Genomic DNA, 19,601 nt, shown 5'->3' with positions numbered 1-19,601 from the left:
TTCTTTGGGACTGTCTGAGCTTCCTGGATTTCCTGGAAGTCTATTTCCTTTGCCAGATTGGGGAAATTCTCTTTTATTATTTGTTCAAATAAGTGTCCACTGGTGGCTATTCCTCTTCCCCTTCTGGTACCCCTATAAATCGGATGTTGGAACGTTTAAAGATGTCCTGGAGGTTCCTAAGCCTCTCCTCATTGTTTTGAATTTTTGTTTCTTCATCCTTTTCTGTTTGGTCATTTTTTCCTCCTTCTGGTCCACTATATTGATTTGAGTCCCAGTTTCCTTTCCATTACTATTGGTTTCCTGTGCATTTCCATTCATTTCAATTAGTTTAGCCTTCATATGTTCCTCTAATTTGTGACTGTAGTCAACCAGTTCTGTGAGCATCCTGATCACCAGTGTTTTGAACTGTGCATCTGAAAGTTTGGCTATTTCTTCATCACTTAGATTTATTGGCTCTGGGGCTCTGAGTTGTTCTTGAGCCATGTTTTCATCTGTTTGTGCCTGTTACTAATGAGGAGTGGAGCCTTAGATGTACACCAGGGCAGGGCTGCCCAGGTTGCTGGTTCGTGATGCTGTATGTGGGGGCAGGGTCAGAGAGGGAGCAATGGAAGTCCTCTTCGCTTACCCAGTCCTCCTCACTGCTCGCCCCCGCCTGCTTATCCAAGCGCAAATGTGCGATTCTGCCACTCTGCGCCAGTCGCTGGGGCCTGCGAGATCTGTCTCAACGCTTGCCTCTTCACTGGTTTATCTGTGTGCAAATGCACGACCAACTGCAGACAGCCAGCAGTGCTTCTTCCCTGGGTTCTGCCTGTAGCTAGCCTGCACCTGGAATCCTCGTCCCCGGCTGCCTGTGCACCACCTGGATCTTTTTTGCCCAACTGTCTCCACTGCTGGTTTCGCCCCTCTCACCGGATTGGCTGAGTGGTCCGTTGTTTCCAGACTCCGTATTCAATTTTCTGTGTGGTTTGGTTGTTTTTATTGTTGTTAAAACTTTGTTGTTTTTAGATTTGGTTGTGTGAGGATGAAAAGTGTTTGCACCTATGCCTCCATCTTGGCGGAAGTCCTCCTTAGTTTTTTTTTAATATATTTTATTGATTATGCTATTATAGTTGTTCCATATTCCTCTCTTTATTCCCTTCTGCCCTGCACTCTCCCTCCCATCAGCATTACCACCCTTTAGTTCATGTCCAGGGGTCATACATGTAAGTTCTTTGGCTTCTGTATTTTCTGTAGTATTTTTAACCTCCTCCTCTCTATTTTGTACCTGCCACTTATACTTCTTATTCCCTGTACTTTTTCCCAATTCTTCTCCCTCCCCTCTGATAACCCTCCATTTGATCTCCATTTCTGTGATTCTATTCCTGTTCTAGCTGTTTGTTTTTGTTTAGGTTCGGTTATTGATAGTTGTAAGTTTGTTATTTTACTGTTTCAATTTTTTACCTTCTTCTTTTTCTTAGATAAGTCCCTCTAACATTTCATATAAGGGCTTGGTGATGATGAACTCCTTGAACTTAACCTTATCTGGGAAGCACTTTATGTGCCCTCCATTCTAAATAAGAGCTTTGCTGGATAGAGTAATCTTGATGTAGGTCCTTCCCTTTCAGGACTTTGAATACTTCTTTCCAGCCCCTTCTTGCCTCTAAGGTATCTTTTGAGAAATCAGCTGATAGTCTTATACTAATTCCTTTGTAAGTTACTGTCTCCTTTTCTCTTTCAGCTTTTAAGATTCTGTCCTCTTTAATCTTGTGTATTGTAACTATGATGTGCCTTGGTGTGTGCTTCCCGAGGTCCAACTCTTTTGGGACTTTCTGAGCTTCCTGGACTTCCTGGAAGTCTATTTCCTTTGCTAGATTGAGGAAGTTCTTCATTATTTTTTCAAATAGGTTTTCCACTTGTTGCTCTCCCTTTTCTCCTTGTGGCTCTCCTATGATTTAGATGTTGAAATGTTTAAAGTTGTTCCTGAGGTTCCTAAGTGTCTCCTCATTTTTCTGAATTCTTGTATCTTCATTCTGTTCAGGATAATGCTGGCCTCATAAAGTTAACTGGGAGTCTGAACTCTCCTTGAATTTTTTGGAATAGTTTAAAAAGGATGTGTATTAATTCTTCTCTGAATGTTTGGTAAAATTCATCTGATCTAGGACTTTGGTTTAGTGGGAGTTTTTGATTATTGAATAAATTTTGTTAGTAATCTGTCTGTTTATATATTCTCTTTCCTCTAGATTCAGTTTTAGAAGATTGTATTTGTCTAGGATTAAAAAAAAAAGATTTTATTTATTTTAAGATAGAGAGGAAAGGAGGCAGAAAGAGATGGAAAGAAACATCAATGTGTGGTTGCCTCTTGTGTGCCCCCAACTGGGGACTCAGGCATGTGCCCTGACTGGGGTTTGAACTGGTGACCCTTTGGTTCACAGGCCATCACTCAATCCACTGAGCCACACCAGCCAGGGCTAGGATTTTTTTAAAAATATATTTTATTAATTATGTTATTATAGTTGTCCCATTTTCCCCTTCACTCCCTTCCATACCCTCTCCCACCCATATCCCCTGCCTTTAGTTCATACCCATGTGTCATAAATTCTTTAGCTTCTACATTTCCCATACTGTTGTTGCCCTCCCCTTCTATTTTCTACCTACCATCTATGCTACTTATTCTCCGTACCTTTCCCCCCTCTCTGTTCCTCCCACTTCGCTGTTGCTAACCCTCCACGTGATCTTTATTTCTGTGGTTCTGTTCCTGTTTTAGTTGTTTGCTTAATTTGTTTTTGTTTTTGTTTTAGGTGTGGTTGTTAATAATTGTGAGTTTGGTGTCATTTTACTGTACATGTTTTTTATCTTTTTTTTTTCTTAGATAAGTCCCTTTAACATTTCATGTAATAAAGGCTTGGTGATGATGAACTCCTTGAACTTGACCTTATCTGAGAAGCACTTTATCTGCCCTTCCATTCTAAATGAAAGCCTTGCTGGATATGGCAATCTTGGATGTAGGTCCTTCCATTTCATGACTTGACTTCTTTCCAGACCATTTCTTGCCTGGAAGGTCTCTTTTGAGAAATCAGCTGACAGTCTGATGGGAACTTTTTGGTAGGTAACTGTCTCCTTTTTTCTTGCTGCTTCTAGGATTCTCTCCTTCATTTTTTATCTTGACTAATGTAATTATGATGTGCCTTGGTGTATTCCTCCTTGGGTCCAACTTCTTTGGGAATCTCTGAGCTTCCTGGACTTCCTGGAAGTCTCTTTTCTTTGCCAGATTGGGGAAATTCTCTTTTATTATTTGTTCAAATAAGTTTTCCACTTGTTGCTCTTCCTCTTCCTCTTCTGGTACCCCTGTAATTTGGAAGTTGGAACGTTTAAGATGTCCCGAAGGTTCCTAAGCCTCTCCTCATTGTTTTGAATTCTTGTTTCTTGATTCTTTTCTGTTTGGTTGTTTCTTCCTTCTGGTCCACTCCATTGATTTGAGTCTTAGTTTCCTTCCCATCACTATTAGTTCCTTGTGCATTTTCCTTTATTTCACTTAGTGTAGCCTTCATTTTTTCATCTAATTTGTGATCAAATTCAACCAATTTGGTGAGCGTCCTGATTACCAGTGTTTTGAACCCTGCTTCTGATAGGTTGGCTTTCTGGAGTTTTGATCTCTTCTTTTGTTTGGGCCATTTTTTTTTTGTTTTGGCATGCCTGGTATGTAGTGAGGGGAGGCTGTTATGTAGTGAGGGGAGCCTTAGGTGGTCAGCAGGGTGGGGCAACCCAGTTGCTGTGTTGTGACACTGTTTGTGGGGGAGGTGTTCAAGAGGGAATAATGGTGCTTGCTCTGCTCTGTGCTGGATTTCAGTGTCTTCCACTGCTTTCCCCAAGTAAATTGGGCCCTTTTGGTACTCATTTCCATGTGGGTGGGTTAGTGTACGTTCTAGGACTCTGTGGTTTCTCCAACGAACTCTGAGGCTGAGAGCGTCTACTGACACCTCAGCCCCCACAGGTTGTTTTCAATTGGTGTTTTGAGGCTTTATTTCCCTGCGCTGGCAACCTGGGTTGCGCAGTCTATCTCACTCCCCAGTTTCCCCTGGTTTATCTGTGTGGGAATGTGAGACTGCCTGGTCAGGGAGCCACCTAGCATGCTGCACCCCTCCACAATCCGCTGCCTCCCTGGGTCCACCTGCTCCCACCCCACGCCTGGGGTCCATCAGCTACCGCTTTTGTTTGCCACGACCCCTCCCTGCCTGGCTGCCCTACTCCGCCCCTCCTAGTGGTCTCGATGAATGTGTCTATTTTAACACCTTGGTTGTTGGACTTCCATACAGTTCAATTTTCTGTCAGTTCAGGTTGTTTTTTTTGTTTCTAAATTTTTGTTGTCTTTATTTCGATTGTGCGAGGATGCACAGTGTGTCTATCTATGCCTCCATCTTGGCTGGAAGTTCCTCCAATCTTTTTTTTTTCTAGGAATTTATTTACTCTAGATTGTCCAGCTTGTCGTTTATTAATATTTTCTTAAAATCCTTTGTATTTCTGTGGTGTTGGTTTACTTCTCCTCTTTCATTTCTAATATAAATAATATAAATAAATAATTTGGTTTCTCTCCATTTTTATCCTGATAAGTCTACTGAAAGGTTTATCAGACTTATCTTTTCTAGCACTTGGTTTTATTGATCTTTTGTATTGTTATTTACTCAATATTTTTCTGCCTTTATTATTTTATTTGTTCTTTGGTTGTTTTTTTCCTAGGTACTTTAGTTGCAAGGTTGAATTGTTTGTTTGAGATATTCTTACATCCTGAGGTAGACCTATATTGTTATGAATTTCCCTCTTAGGACTGCTTTTGTTGTGTCCCATGGATTTTAGGGCATTTAGTTACATTTTATAATTTTTAACATTTTTATATATATTTATCTCAAAGTACCTTTATATTTCTTCCCAGATCTCATTTAAGTTAACCCATTCATTGTTAGTAGCATGTTATTTAGCCTGGATGTGTTTTTTTGTGTTTTTCAGTATTTTTCTTGTAATTGATTTCTAGTTTCATACCATTATTGTTAGAGCAAATTCTTTTTTGTTTTTATAAATAAATAAAGATTTTATTTATTTATTTTAAGAGAAGGGAGGGAAAAAGAGAGGGAGAAAAATATCATTGTGTGAGGGAAACAAGAAACGGCTCCCTCTTGCATGCCTCTAATTGGGACCTGGCCTGCAGCTCAGGCATGTGCCGTGACTGGGAATCAAACTGGTAAACTTTTGGCCAGAGCATGTTCTTGATATGATATTAATCTTCCTAAATTTATTGAGACTTGTTTTGTGTTCTCACATGTGGTATATCATGGATAATTTTCCATGTACTCTTTTTAAAATTAAAAAAATTTATTGTTCTTCAACTACACTTGTCCCCATTTTCTGCCCACCAATCTCCCCTGCCCCACTTACACACACCTCCCACGCTCAGTTTTACCCCCTGGCACCTGTTGTCTTTGTCCATGGGTCCTTTATGTATGTTCCTTGGTAACCATTCCCATTTTTCCCCTTTTATTCCCCTCCTGCCACCCCTTTGGTCACTGTCAGTTCGTTCTTCATTTCAATGTCTTTGGTTATATTTTGCTTGCTTGGTTTGTTTATTAGTTTCCACTTATACGTGAGATCATATGGTATTCATCTTTTACTGCCTGGCTTATTTCACCTAGCATAATGCTCTCCAGTTCTTTTTTTAAAAAATTATTTTACTGTTGTTGAAGTACAGTTGTCTGCATTTACCCCTCCTCCCCATTGCCCCCCACCCCAGCCACTGCACCATCCTCCCCTGATTACACCCCACCTTTGTTTTGTCAATGTGTCCTTCATAGTTGTTCCTGAAACCCTTCCCCCTTCTCCCCATTATCCCCTCCCATGTCCCTCACTTGTTACTGTCATATTGTTGTTAATTTCAGTGTCTCTGTTTATATTTTGTTTGCTTATTTGTTTTGTTGATTAGGTTCCACTTAAAGGTGAGATGATACAGTATTTGTCTTTCACCAGCTGTCTTATTTTACTTAATGGTCTCTAGTTGTGTCCATGCTGTCGCAAAGGGAAGGAGCCCCTTCTTTCTTTCTGCTGCATAGTGTTCCATTTTGTAAATGTACCACAGTATTTTGATCACTCATTTAGTGATGGAACCTCAGTCTGTTTCTAGCACTTGGCTATTGTAAATTGCACTGCTGTGAACATTGAGTTGCATAGGTTCATTTGAATTGCTATTTCGGGATTCTTAGGATATAATCCTAGCAGTGTAATTGCTGGGTCAAAAGGCAGTTCCATTTCTAGTTTTCTTTTCTTTTTTTTTAAAGATTTTATTTATTTATCTTTAGAGAGGAAGGGAAGGAGAGAAGGAGAGAAATATCAATGTATGGTTGCCTCTTGTGAGTCCTCTGCTGGGAACTGGCCTGCAACCCAGGCATGTGCCCTGACTGGGAATCGAATAGCGATTGTGTGGTTTGCAGGCCCGAGCTCAATCCACTGAGCTACACCAGCCAGGGCTCCATTTCTAGTTTTCTAAGGAAATTTCATGTCGTTTTTCATGGCTGCACCAGTCTGCACTCCCACTGACAATATACTTTTCTCTACAACCTCTCCAGCACTGGTTGTTTGTTGATTTGTTTATGATGGCCATTCTGGCTGGTGTTAAGTGGTATCTCATTGTGGTTTTAATTTTCATCCCTCTGATGGCTAATGATGCTGAGCATCCTTCCATATGTCTCTGGGCCTTCTGTATGTTAACCTTGGAGAAGTGTCTGTTCAGGTCCTTTGCCCATTATATTTTGGAGATCAAACCGTTGTCTAAGGTATTATTGGCAAATATATTTTCCCATGTGTTTGGTTCGATTTTCACTTTGCTGATTTTTTTTTTTTAGCAATGTATAAGCTTTTTTTTTTTAGTTTTATTTATTTTATTATTTATTTTTAGAAAAAGGGGAAGGACAAAGAGAGGGAGAGAAATATCAGTGTGTGGTTGCCTCTCATGTGTTCTCTACTGAGGACCTGGCCGACAACCCAGGCATGTGTCCCAACTGGGAATCGAACCAGCAACCCTTTGGTTTGTAGGCCCATGCTCAATCCACTGAGCAACACCAGCCAGGGCAGCAATGTATAAGTTTTTTAATTTGATGAAGTCCCATTTGTTTATTCTTTCCTTTATGTCCGTTGCTCCAGTGGACATATGTGTGGAGTATCTGATACTTTCTTCCCTAGATCTTTTCTAGGAATTTTATGGTGTTCCAACTGATCTTTAAGTTCTTTACCCAGCCTTCACTTTATTTTTGTGTATGGTGTAAGTTGGTTGTTGAGTTTCATTTTTTTTTTTTTTGCATGTAGCCTCCAGATCTCCCAGCACCATTTGTTGAAGAGGCTTTTTTTACTCCACTTTATGATCCTTTTCCCTTTGTCAAATACTAATTGACAATAGAGACTTGGGTTTATTTCTGTGTTCTCTGTTCCATTTTAGTGATCTATATGTGTGTGCTCTTATTGCAGTACCAGACTGTTTTGATTAAAGTGGTGTTGTAGTATAGTTTGTTAACAGGTATTGTGTTTCTCCTTACTTTGTTCTCCTTCCTCAAAATGGCTGCATCTTTTTGGGGTCATTTATGGTGCCATATAAATTTTTGAAATGTTTGTTCTATATCTGTGAAATTTGTCATTGTATTTAAATAGGGATTGTGTTGAATCTATAAATTGCTTTGGGTAGTATGGACATTTTGATGTTAATTCTTCCAATTCATGAAGATGGTATATGTTTTCATTTATTAGTGTATTTCTTAACTTCTTTCTCTAGTGTTCTGTAGTTTTCTGAGTACAGAACTTTTACCTTCTTGGTTAGGTTTATTCCTAGGTTTCTTATTTTTCTTGTTGCTATATCAAGTGGGATTTTCCCCCTAATTTCTGATTCTGATATTTCATTGTTGGTGTTCAAAATGTCTTCAATTTCTGCATATCGACTTTGTTTCCTGCTGTTTTGCAAAATTCACTTATTACGTCGAGTGATTTTTTATTGGAGTGTATAGGGTGTTCTATGTACACTTTCATGTCATCAGAAAACAATGACACTTTTGTATCCTCCTTTCCAATTTGGATGCCTTTTATTTCTTTTTCTTGTCTGATCGCTGTGGCTAGGATGTCCAATACTGTGTTGAATAAAAATGGTGAAAGTGGACGTCCTTGTCTTGTTCTTGATCTTAGTGGGAAAGCTTTTAGTATTTGCCCATTGAGTGTGATGTTGATTGCAGCTTTCTTATATATGGCTTTTATTGTGTTGAGTTTTCCCCCCTACTCCTACTTTGCTGAGTTGTTTTTATTATAAATGGGTGCTGTACCTTGTCAAATGCTTTTTCTACATCATTGTTATGATCATGTGATTTTTGTCTTTTATTTTGTTTATGTCATGTATTCTGTTTATTGATTTGTGAATATTGTCTCATCCTTGCATTCCTGGGATGAGTCCCACGTGATCATGGTATATGATCTTTTTAATGTATTGTTGGTTGTGGTTTGCCAGTATTTTGTTGAGAATTTTAGCCTCTATGTTTATCAGTGGTATTTTCCTGTAGTTTTCTTTTTTTGTTGTGTTTTTATCTGGTTTGGGAATTAGGATGATCCTGGCTTCATAAAAAGAGTTTGGGAGTGTTCTCTCTTCTTGGATTTTTAAGAATAGTCTGAGAACCTAGCTGGTGTAGCTCAGTGGATTGAGCACGGGCCTGCGAACCAGACAATCGCGGTTCGATTCCCTGTCAGGGCACATGCCAGGGTTGCAGGCAGGTTCCCTGCAGGCCAGATCCCAGCAGGGGACGCACGAAAGGCAACCATACATTGATGTTTCTCTCCCTCTCTCCTTCCCTTCCCCTCTAAATAAATAAAATCTTTAAAAAAAAAAAAAAAAGAATAGTCTGAGAAGATTAGGGGTTAGCTCTTCCTTAAGTGGTTTTTAAAATTCTCCTGTGAAACTGTCCAATCCAGGGCTGTTGTGTGCTGGGAGTTTTTTAGATTACTGATTCAGTTTCACCAGCTGTTATTAGTCTGTTCAGGCTTTCTGCTTCTTCTTGGAAGACTATTTTTTTTTAGAAATTTGTCCATTTCACCCAGGTATTAAAATTTCTTGGCATATATTTATTCATAGTAATTTCTTATAATCCTTTGTATTTCTGTGGTATTAATTCTGATCTGTCCTCTTTCAATCTATTTTATTTATTTGGGTCCTCTCCCTTTTTTTCTTGATGAGTCTGCTTTTTTTTCTTGATGACTCTCCCTTTTATTCCTGATGAGTCACACTGCTTGTTGATTTTGTTTATCTTTTCAAAGAACCAGCTCCTGGATTTATTGATTCTTTGCATTTTTCTTTTAGTCTCTTATGTCATTTAATTCTGCTCTGTTTTTGGTTATTTTCTTGTTTCTACTTGCTCTGGGCTTTGTTGTTGTTTCCCCAGTTGTTGTAGATGTAGGGTTAGATTGTTTATGTGAAATATTTCTATCTTTTTTAAGTAGGCCTGTGTCACCGTGTACTTTCCTCTTAGGACTGCCTTTGCTGTGTTCCATAGGTTTGGACTATGGTATGTTTATTTTCATTTGTTTCCAGAAACTTTTGATTTCTTCCTTTTCATTATTAACCCATTCATTGTTTAATTGGATGCTATTTAATCTCCATGAATTTGAGTGTTTTTGAGTTTTTTCCTTGAGGTTGGTTTCTGGTTTCATGCCCTTGTGGTCTGAGAAAATGCCTGATATGATTTCAGTTTTTTTGAATTTGTTGAGGCTTGTTTTGTGTTCCGTCATGTGGTGTATGTTTGAAAATGTTCCATGTGCATTTGAAAAGAATGTTTTGCTTCTTTGGGATGAAAGAAGATCTATATATCATGGAGAAAGAAGATCTATATATCATATAGAAGATCTATATATCAGTTAAGTCCATCTAGGACATTGTTCATTGTTGAAATATTCTGGTTGATATTTTGATTGGAAGATCTATCCATTTTTGGTAGTGGGGTGTTAAAACCACCTAGTATAAGTGTATGCTGTCCATATCTTTCCTGAAGTCCTCCAAGATTTTCCTTGGTTTTTGAGGTGATCCTTTTTTGGGTACTTATATATTATTAATATTTATATCCCTTGATTGATTCTTCCCTTGTGTTTTATGAAACATCCTTCTGTGTCTCTTTTATAGCCTTTGTTTTGAAGTGTATTTTTTCTGATATAAGTATAGCTACCCTGACTTTTTTTTCCAGTCCATTTCCTTGGAATATTTCTTCCCAAACCTTCACTTTCAGCCTGTGTAGGTCTTTTGTTCTGAGGTGAGTCTCTTGTAGGCAGCATATTTGTAGGTCTTGTTTCCTATCCATTCAGCTACCCTATGTCTTTTGATCAGACCATTTAATTCATTTACATTTAAGGTTATTTTTGATAGGTACTTATTCATTTCTACCCCTTTGTACCTGTGTTTCTCTCTCATTCTTTTTCTTCCTCTTCTTAAATCAGTCCCTTGAGCATATCTTGCTTGCAGTGCTAGTCTGGTGGAGGTATATTCCTTTAACCTCCTTTGTCTGGGAAACTCCTTATTTCTTCTTCCATTTGAATTGGGAACATTGCCGGTAGAGTGGTCTTGGTTGCAGGTCTTTGCTTTTCATTACTTGTGATGTTTCTAGCCATTCCCTCCTGGCCTGTGTTGTTTCTGATGAGAAATCAGCTGCTAGCTTTATCCGGGCTCTTGTCTGTTACTTTGTGTTTCTCCCTTGTTGCCTTTAAGATAATCTGTCTTTAAAATTTGACATTTTAATTATGATATGTCTTACAGCAGGTCTTTGGGTTTATCTTGATTGGGACCCTCTGTGCTTCTTGAACATGTATGGCTTTTGCCCTCTCTAGGTTAAGGATGTTTTCTGTCATTATTTTTTCCAAGAGGTTTCTATCCCTTGCTCTTTTTCTTCTCCTTTTGGTATCCCTATGGTTTGAATGTGCTATTTCATGTTGTCCTGCAGTTTCCTTAAGCAATCTTCATATTATTTGAGTCTTTTTTTTCATGTAGCTGCTCTATCTAGGTATTTCTTTCTACCTTGTCTTCCAGCTCACTAATTCAGTCCCGTGGTTCATCCAGCCTGATTGGAATTCTTTCTAGTGTATTTTTCATTTCAGATATTGTATTCTTCATATCTCCCTGGTTCTTGAGAAATAGAAACTATCTCTCCTATAGTTTCTATTCCTTGTCGAATGCTGTTGTAGTTCCCACCTGGTTCCTTGTAAGTTGTCACTAAGTTCCTTGAGCATCCTTATAACCATTATTTTGAATTCTATATCTGATAGTTTGCTTACCTCTATTTCATTTAGCTCTTCTGGTGGTGGTCTTCCATTCCTTTTGATTACAGATTCTTTCTTTGTATCCCCATTTTAGGTGACCTTTTTTGTTTGTTTCTATGATTCCAGGTGCTCTGCTGTGCCAGCTGTCTTCTTGAGGTGAACAAGTGTGGTAGGGGTCCCGTACAAATCAGTGGTGTAGTCTCTTTTATCTCCTTGTCTGGATATTCTGCAGTTGCTCTTTTTTCCATTTGTGTGGGCTTTCTTGTTGTACTTGGGCTTTACCTGTTGGTAGCTTCTCCCCTCCAACGGATTTACTGGTATTTGCAACTCCCACCTTGTCTTGTATGCTGTTGTACAGGTACGAGTCTTTTTTTCTGGTAAACAAAGCAGTATTACCAGACAACCAAACCTATGCAGGAAAAAGAACCCCCCTGCAACATCAGCAGTCTCTACTGCTGTTGACCTAAGATTAATAAAGGTGAAGAGAGATTGCAGATATTATAAGATATGACAAAGGGAACATGAGATGACTAAAAGTGAGGAAAATTTTGTTGTGTAGTAAGATGGAGGAGAATTGGTAAGAGTTAGGAGAGAACCGAGGCAAAGAAAGGGAGAGAGCACAATTTACAACGTAAGTAAAACATGAAATGGTGATGGAAACAATGGGGTTAGAAGGGGCAAAAATATTCTGTGAGGTGTGAAGTAAAATTGAAAAGGAGCAATTTTCAATTTCTAATTTTCAAAGGACCAACAGAAGCAAACCTGCAGAAAACCCGCAGCAGAGTCGATATAGCAACAACAGCTGTATAAAGTTTAATAAAGGTAGAATGGCAATAAGAATATTGTAGAAAAGTGAAAAATGATTATGAGATATCTACAGTAAAGAAAAAATGATTTTGGGGGGATGGGGGAAAAAACTAGTAAGAATAAGGAGTAAAGCTCAGGTTCAGAGAGGGGGAAAATAGAAAAAAGAAGGGAGAGAGAAAACAATGAAATAAAATCCCTCACTTATTGGGGCAGGGCGAAGGTGAAATGAGTAAGGCAGTGGCAGAGTATTCTATGGGACTTAGAGTACAAACAAGTAGAGAACAAGTAGGACTTCCTTTGGAGAAGTACAGCAATAACTGTAGTATTTTACCCTACTAGCCACTGTTTATTTAAGGTGGAAAAGAAATAAGACTTATTTGAGGGGAAAAAGAATGTGAACTGACTTAAGAAAGAAGAGTGCTTATGCAAGGTTAGGTGGAGGAGCAATAGTGAGAGTAAGAGATAGAAACTTGGTGTAGTATGAGAGAAAATAAAGTTAACCATGACCATAATAAAGCTTAGGAAGGTGGCAAAGGGTGCTGTGTAGGATTTGGAATAAAAATAGTATGATAAGAAGTATATAGCCTGATTAAAAAGAATAAAAAACTAAGAGTACTTTGTTTTGGAATATGAGTGAAGTGAAAGAAGAAAATTTAAAATGCAATGTGAAAGGGAGAATAAAAAAATTAAATAATAAAAGTAAACATACAAAACAAAAACCTTGAATAAACAAAAAGGAGAACTAAAAAATGCAGGTTCTGAAGGAGAGCAAAGTGAAATTTGTCTCAGCTGTTTCTGTTTGCCTTCTGACTTCTTTCTGAATCTGTCTCTGGTTTTCTCACAGCTCCAGGTCATATTGTCTCATTCTTGAAAAAACAAAGCAAAACAAAAGAAAACAAAACAAAAAACCTGCTGATTTTAAACCTGCCCTGCTGGTTTTGGACATCTTCCTGGATCTCGCAGTCAAAGGCAGACAGTGCTCCATTTTTTTTCCTTTCCTGTGGTTCTGCAGGGATGGTGGCTCATTGTGGACTACAGTAGTAATCACAGGTGCCCAGTTTCCTGCCCACGCCCTCAGAGCACTCTGTGGCCTTTACTGTTCACTCTGCATTTGTACTGCACCAGCACCAGTAATCCACCTCCTTTTGCACCCCTTTGCTCAGTCTGTGAGGTGCACTAAGTGGGAGCAAATAGCACCCATACTCCTCCTTCTGCTGGCCTGGCTGCTGCATGGGCACAAGATCCCTGCACAGTAGTTTAGTTCTCCTTTTGAAAAAAAATCTCTCTGGGCGCTGCTGCCTCTCTGAGTCCCTGCTGCCCTTCTTTGATCAATTTGAGGCTCCCTGAGTGGGAGCAAATTGCACACACACTTCTCCCTCTTCACCAGCTTGGCTGCTGTGTATCTGAGGTCCCTGCTTGGCAGCTCAGTTCCCCTTTTGAAAAAAGTCCTCTTGGGTGCCACTTCGACTCTTAGCCACTGCCTGGAATTCCACACAGTCTTAACTCTGACCAGTCCAGAGTCTGTCTGGGTCACAGGCCAGTCACAGCCCATCTCTTCCCCCTCAGCTCCAGGTGTTACCCAGCTCCCCAAATTCTCTGGTACTGTCCCAACCAGCAACTGCTGCCCCAGCTGGGGTATGCTGCTGGTTGTGTGTCACTTGCTGCCTTTTTATCTCCCCAGCAACTTTACCCATTCAAGTCTCTCCTGGCATGGGGGTGGGACTTCCCCACTCTGGGAGAGAGGCAGTTTGCTAGGTTGCTATTGCTGAACCCCACCCTCCTCCAAAGCTCCTGTTGGCAGCTGCATTCTCTGCACAAGGCCTGGAGACCTCCCCATCAGCCTATAAGATCTCCTTACCGCCTGTTTTTAAGCATGCTCTGCACTTTGGCTTCCAAACTTTATATCAGCTGGGATTCTGTTGGCTGTTCACTCTGTTCTTCAGAAGATCGGCTAGGTGTACCAGTTGGGTGCATGAGTTAAGTGGGCACAGCTCCCATGTGCAATGCTGCCATCTTCCTGAACTCCCTGTGAACTCTTGAAAAGAATATATATTCGTTTGCTTTCAGTTGAAATGTTATCAATTAACATTATCAATTAAATCCATTTGGTCTTTTGTGTCATTTAAGACTGGTGTTTCCTTGTTGGTTCTGTTTGGAAGATCTATGCAGTGATGTTAATGGGGTGTTAAAGTCTCCTACTGTGACTGTATTGCTATTAATTTCTCCCTGTGTTCATCAATATTTACTTTATATTTTTATGTGCTCCTATGTTGAGTGCATAAATGTTTACAAAGGTTATATATATCCTCTTGTTGCATTGATCCTTTTATCATTATATATTATTCTTTGTCTTTTTAAATAGCCTTTCTGTTAAAATCTATATGAGTGAAATAGGTTTGGCTATGCCAGCTTTTTTTTTCATTTGCAGGAATTATCTTTTTTCACCTCTAGTTTGTCTGTCTTTCAGTCTGAAGTGGGTCTCTTGTATACAGTATATATTTGGGCCTTTTTTCCCTATCCATTCAGCTACCCTATGTCTTTTGACTAGAGCATTTAATACTTTTACATTTAAAGTGATTAGTGATAGGTACATAGTCATTGCCAATTTATTATTCACATTTATGTTCTTTTTTTCCCCATTCTTCTTATTAAAGAATTCCCTTAAAATTTTAGTAACACTCGTTTGGTGGTGATAAACTACTTGAGCTTTTCTTGCCTGGTAAGCACTTTATTTCTTCTTCAATTTTAAGTGATAGCCCCACTGGGTAGGGTAGTCTTGATTGTAGGTGTTTGCTTTTCATCACTTTGAATATTTTGTTCCAGTCCCTTCAGGCCTGAAAAGTTCCTATTAAGAAATCTGCTGACAGTCTTATGGGAGCTCCCTTATAGGTGACTATCTTTCTCTTGTGACTTTTAAGATTCTCTCTTTGTCTTAAACCTTTGCCATTTTAATTATGATGTGTTTTGGGGTGGGCCTCTTCAGCTTCATTTTGTTTGGGACTTTCTGAGCTTCCTAGACTTGTGTGATATTTTCCTTCACCATATTAGACAAATTTTCAGTCATTATTTCTTCAAATAGGTTCTCAATTACTTTCTCTCTTTTTCTCTTTACTGCTCTGATTGTGTGTTTTCTGTTACCTTGTCTTTCAAATTGCTGATTTGATCCTCTGGTTCATATAACTGCTGTTGACTCCTAGTGTATTCTTCCTTTATGTTCTGGTATTCTTTATTTCTGATTTTTTTAAAATGGCTTCTGTGTGCTTTTTATATGGTTGAAATTTTCTTAAGTTCTTTGGGCATCCTTATAACCACTGTTTTGTTTTCCTCTATTTCATTTAGCTTTTTTTTCCCTGGATATTTCTCTTGTTCTTTGTTTTGGTGCATGTTTGTCTCCCATTTGGCTGTCTCTCTGTGTTTGTTTCAGTGTATAACAGAGATCTGCTATGTCTACTACTCTTGGTAGGATGGCCTTAATGTGGTTGATGTCCTGTGGGGCCCAGTCATACAGTCTCTGATCACCTGAGCTGGGTACTCCCGGATAAAAGATGACCCTTGCCTTAAAACCACAAAACTCAGTTTCTCCCTGTTTGTCTCTGGCACTCCCTGAGCTTGTGTGGGTTATGTGTGCTCTCTTGGTGTATTAGAACCTTGAGGCCACTCAGCAAAAGTCTCAGGGTACACCAAAGCTAGTTGTCACTTGCCTAGGGCCTTGGTACCTTTGATGTGGGGTGGGGTCTCAGGAAGTTGTCAGGATGGAGCTAGTAGAGTTCATCAGGCTAAATCAGATTATTGATTTGTCTCTGTGGAGGGAGGGATTAACACAGCAAATGTGGTACCTGAAGGTTGTGAGAGAAGACAACTCTTGCCCTGAAACCAGACAACTCAGTTTCTCCCTGTGTGTCTCTAGCACCCCTCAAGATTGACGGAAATTCCTGGCTGGTTTCTTAAGAAAGATTGCAAAGCAGGCCTAGGCTGTAGTCGTTACTGATAAAAGATGACCCTTGCCTTAAAGCCACAAAGCTCAGTTTCTCCCTATTGTCTCTGGCACTCCCTGAGCTTGACTGGAATTCCTTGAAAGAGTTTTTCAAGAATCACAGGCCTAGGTTGGTTGTTGCTGACAGTTTCTCTGGCTGTGTGCATGCTGGTTAGGGTGGGGTCTGAGCCAGGGTGGAGCCAGTGTAGTTTATCAGGCCACTGTCCTGTGTGGAGAGGGCTTAAACCAGGAAAGATGGCGCTCCCTGGGCCATGCAGTAAGAGGACTCACCACATGAACTTTGGAGGCTGTCCCTCCAGGCCTTGTCCCAAAGCCACATGACTGTGTCTCTCCCTGTATGACTCTGGCATCCCCTGTGCCACCATCCCTCTGCCTGGAGCCCAGGGTGAGTGCCTAGAGTGCGAGTTTTTGGGTTGGGTCTTTAAGAGGATGCTGCCTGCATTTCCAACAGCATTACATTTCCCCAGGTGGACAGAATCCCTGCTGATTTTCATAGCCAGTTGTTATATGGGCTTCTTTGCCAAGGGCACTGGTTGGGGAGCTCCACATGGGGCTGAGACCCCCTCCCTTATTAGGGGTGACCTGTGCAGCTGAGATATATCTCAGGATTCTCAACTGCAGCAGGTGGGTTTGAGGCCAGCCCACTTCATGTCTCTGCCATTCCTACCAACCTTGTTGTGCCTTCTTATTTATATCCTTAGTTATTGGACTTCTCTTCAGCTACTCTTCAGATGGTTATCCAGATTGATTGTTCTATAATTTAGTTGTAATTTTGATGTGGTCATGGGAGTAGGTGAGTACTCCCATGGTCAGATTTTTCCTGTTTAGCAATTTTTGATTGTATACTGGAGATAGTGGTTGATATCTTGTAGGGACCCTGTATTCTGTTATCTTCTTCTTAGTAGTCATTTCAGTTACTGGCTGATTACCTTGAACCCATGTATGTTGGTTTTTGTTTTGTTTGTGTTCAAGGATGTTTCTTTGCCTCTATTACTTTATAGAACTCAGTCTCCAAACCTGAGACTTATGTCCAGTCTTGGTTTTAGGCTTTGTTAGGGCAGATTTATGGAGGCCTTCCTCTAGTCAGGGTCTTCACTCAAAGGGTACAGCCTTCCTGAAGTCTCAGCTTAATATTTGGTTCATTAACAATGTGCTAACGAGGTCTCATCACTGTGGCTGGGTTGAAACTTCAGCATTCCTTAGCACTGCTCTTCTTAATCCTGTAGGAGCCGCTCTCTGGCAAGATTCTGGTAGTCTTATCCTGTGTATCTGTCCTCACTGGGCACACCTTCACATAGACTTTTCAGCCTTCCCAACCCCGCATTGTTCCTCCATGCTCTGCTTAGATTCCATTCCACTGTCCTGTGGTTAGGAAACTGCCCTTTCAGAGAGTTGTGATCATGAGATACATTTCATGAGTTTTCCTTCTTTGAGGATTACAGTTTTGCACTTGTTTACATCCTGAAAATGGCAGCTTCTCCTATTTTTTTTCAGTCTAATGGTTGTTTATGGAGTGAAAGCTTGTCTGCTGTTGATTGCTATGCCAGAGCTGGAAGTTGCCCTGGTGCCCTGAGGTCTGGATGGGTTAACGTTCATGTTCAGTGCTTGGTTGTTATCTTGGGATTTCCCTCTACCACTGTCTTAAGAGATTCCCTTTATCTCTCTTTTGAGTTGAATTTTCTGTTCTCAGGAGCCTACATTTTCTTAATATTGGTTGATTTTTTTTTTAGGTACAGGAACCTTCCATAGTTTCCTGAAAAAGGGTGACAGAAAGGGAAATTTTTTGAGGCTTGCATGCCTGAAAATGCCTTAATAAACCATTGCACCTGACTGATAGACTGAGTAGAGAATTCTAGGTTGGAAATAATTTTCCCTTGTAATTTTGGGCATTGTTTGATTGTATATCTAATGTCATGGGAACCTTTTGCTTGAAACCTTGAAACCTGTTTTTACTCTCTAGAAGTTTTTAGGGTCTTCTTTCCTGTTGTTCTGGAATTCACTCATTCATGTGTTTTGTATGGTCTGTTTTCCTGCATTTTGTGAATGTTTAATGGGCCTTTAAAATCATTTCTGAGGGATTTTCCTGAAGTATTTCTTTGATTTTACTCCTCCCTCTCCAGACCTCTTATTATTGCAAATTGTTCCTCCTAGGCTGATTTTATAATGTTCTTTTCTCTTTCTTTGTATTTTTTCTTTACTCTGGAGGGATTTCTTTATCTCCTAACCCTTATGTTGTATTTTTCATTTATGTTATATATTTAATTTTCAGGAGCTCTTTTTATTTCTTTCTGAATGCTCCCTCTGCTTTAAAAGAAGTGTTTTATTATTGTTTCATAGATCTTTCCTATCTGTGAAACTACTGATGATTGTTTTTGAGGTTTTTGCTTTTGCATAATTTATATTTCCTCCAAGTTGCTTTTTCCCCATGTTTGTTTGGCCTCTGTCTTTAGTGTTATATACTCTCTTCTGGGGTATGGAGATGAGTTCTTGGTCATTTGGATCCCAGGTTTGTACAATGTAGTGCCAGAGTTCACACCTTTTACTTTAACCCATGCATAAGCTAGGAAATACCATGAGCTATGGAGTATGGAGCCTGGTTTCCTTGAAGCCTCTTACAACTGAGGAATAAATAGGAAGTCTCAGGACTGGAGGATTCTAATTGGCATGTTGTGGTTTAGAAGTTGTTAAATCTCGGACTTTTCTTGGTGGGGTCTGGGAGAAAAGTTGTCACCTCCACAGTGCAAGGGTCATTATTCTTGACTTCAGGAACTCACTGAGGATTCTGAGGTGTGTGTTTCCACCCCAGACAGACTAGGGGACTTCAGACACCTTGAAAACTAGATAGAGGGCCACTGACAGTGCTTGTACCAGTGAAGGAAGATGGATAGACCTGTAGCTCAGTGTGCACCAAAGGTTTGTGTTCATCCTCAGAGAGCCCTGAGAACCTATGATTTATAGAGCAAAGAAGGCAATCCCTGAGCTTTTGAGAGCCCTGTACCTGCATGCTCTGATACTTGTTCACGATCTCTCTCTCCCAGTCCTAGAGCTGGTGATCTCCTTCCTGGAGTGGGAGGCCTCCTAGCTTGGGCACAGTGTAGGTCCAGATCTGCCCTTGCTCCAGCCCCTTCTCATGCTCTATCTCATGTATATTCTGCCATATTGCTGCTTCTATGGAAAGCCAGGGAAGCTCCTGCTTCTCCATGGTCAATATCCATGAAGGCTGGGTAGTGGGCACTAAAGGGTGTTCGTTAAGTGGGCACATGGGTGGGAAAAGACCCCAGCCTTCTTGCCTAAGGCCAGTCTGAGTCAGCTGATGGTAAAGGCCCCTGGCAGAGCTCTGCCTTTTGCTTTCCCTAGGCCCTCATTGCCACAACCCAGGCCTTTTTACCACCAGGTTGTGAGCATCTTCATGTGTGTTGCTGAGGCAAAAGTAGAAAACCGTAGGTCTGAGGGAGCCTTACACATGGTCAGGTATAGCAGTACATTTATAATCACAGAGAGGTAAAGAAAC

At 40.1% G+C, this 19,601-nt stretch overlaps 1 protein-coding gene across 5 annotated transcripts in view; it reads left to right on the top strand.

Annotated features, from left to right (window-relative positions):
- Positions 1-19,601, top strand: part of RAB43 (RAB43, member RAS oncogene family) — an 84,239-nt gene that overhangs the window by 17,495 nt on the left and 47,143 nt on the right. The gene's annotated exons all lie outside the window — the stretch shown is intronic.

This window comes from Artibeus jamaicensis, unplaced genomic scaffold (genome assembly GCF_021234435.1).
Source record: "Artibeus jamaicensis isolate MK-2021 breed Jamaican fruit bat unplaced genomic scaffold, CSHL_Jam_final contig_558, whole genome shotgun sequence".
NCBI classification, from domain to species: Eukaryota; Metazoa; Chordata; class Mammalia; order Chiroptera; family Phyllostomidae; genus Artibeus; species Artibeus jamaicensis.
The sequence above is the reverse complement of the archived record's forward strand: the minus strand, read 5'-3'. Positions and strand labels throughout refer to the sequence as shown.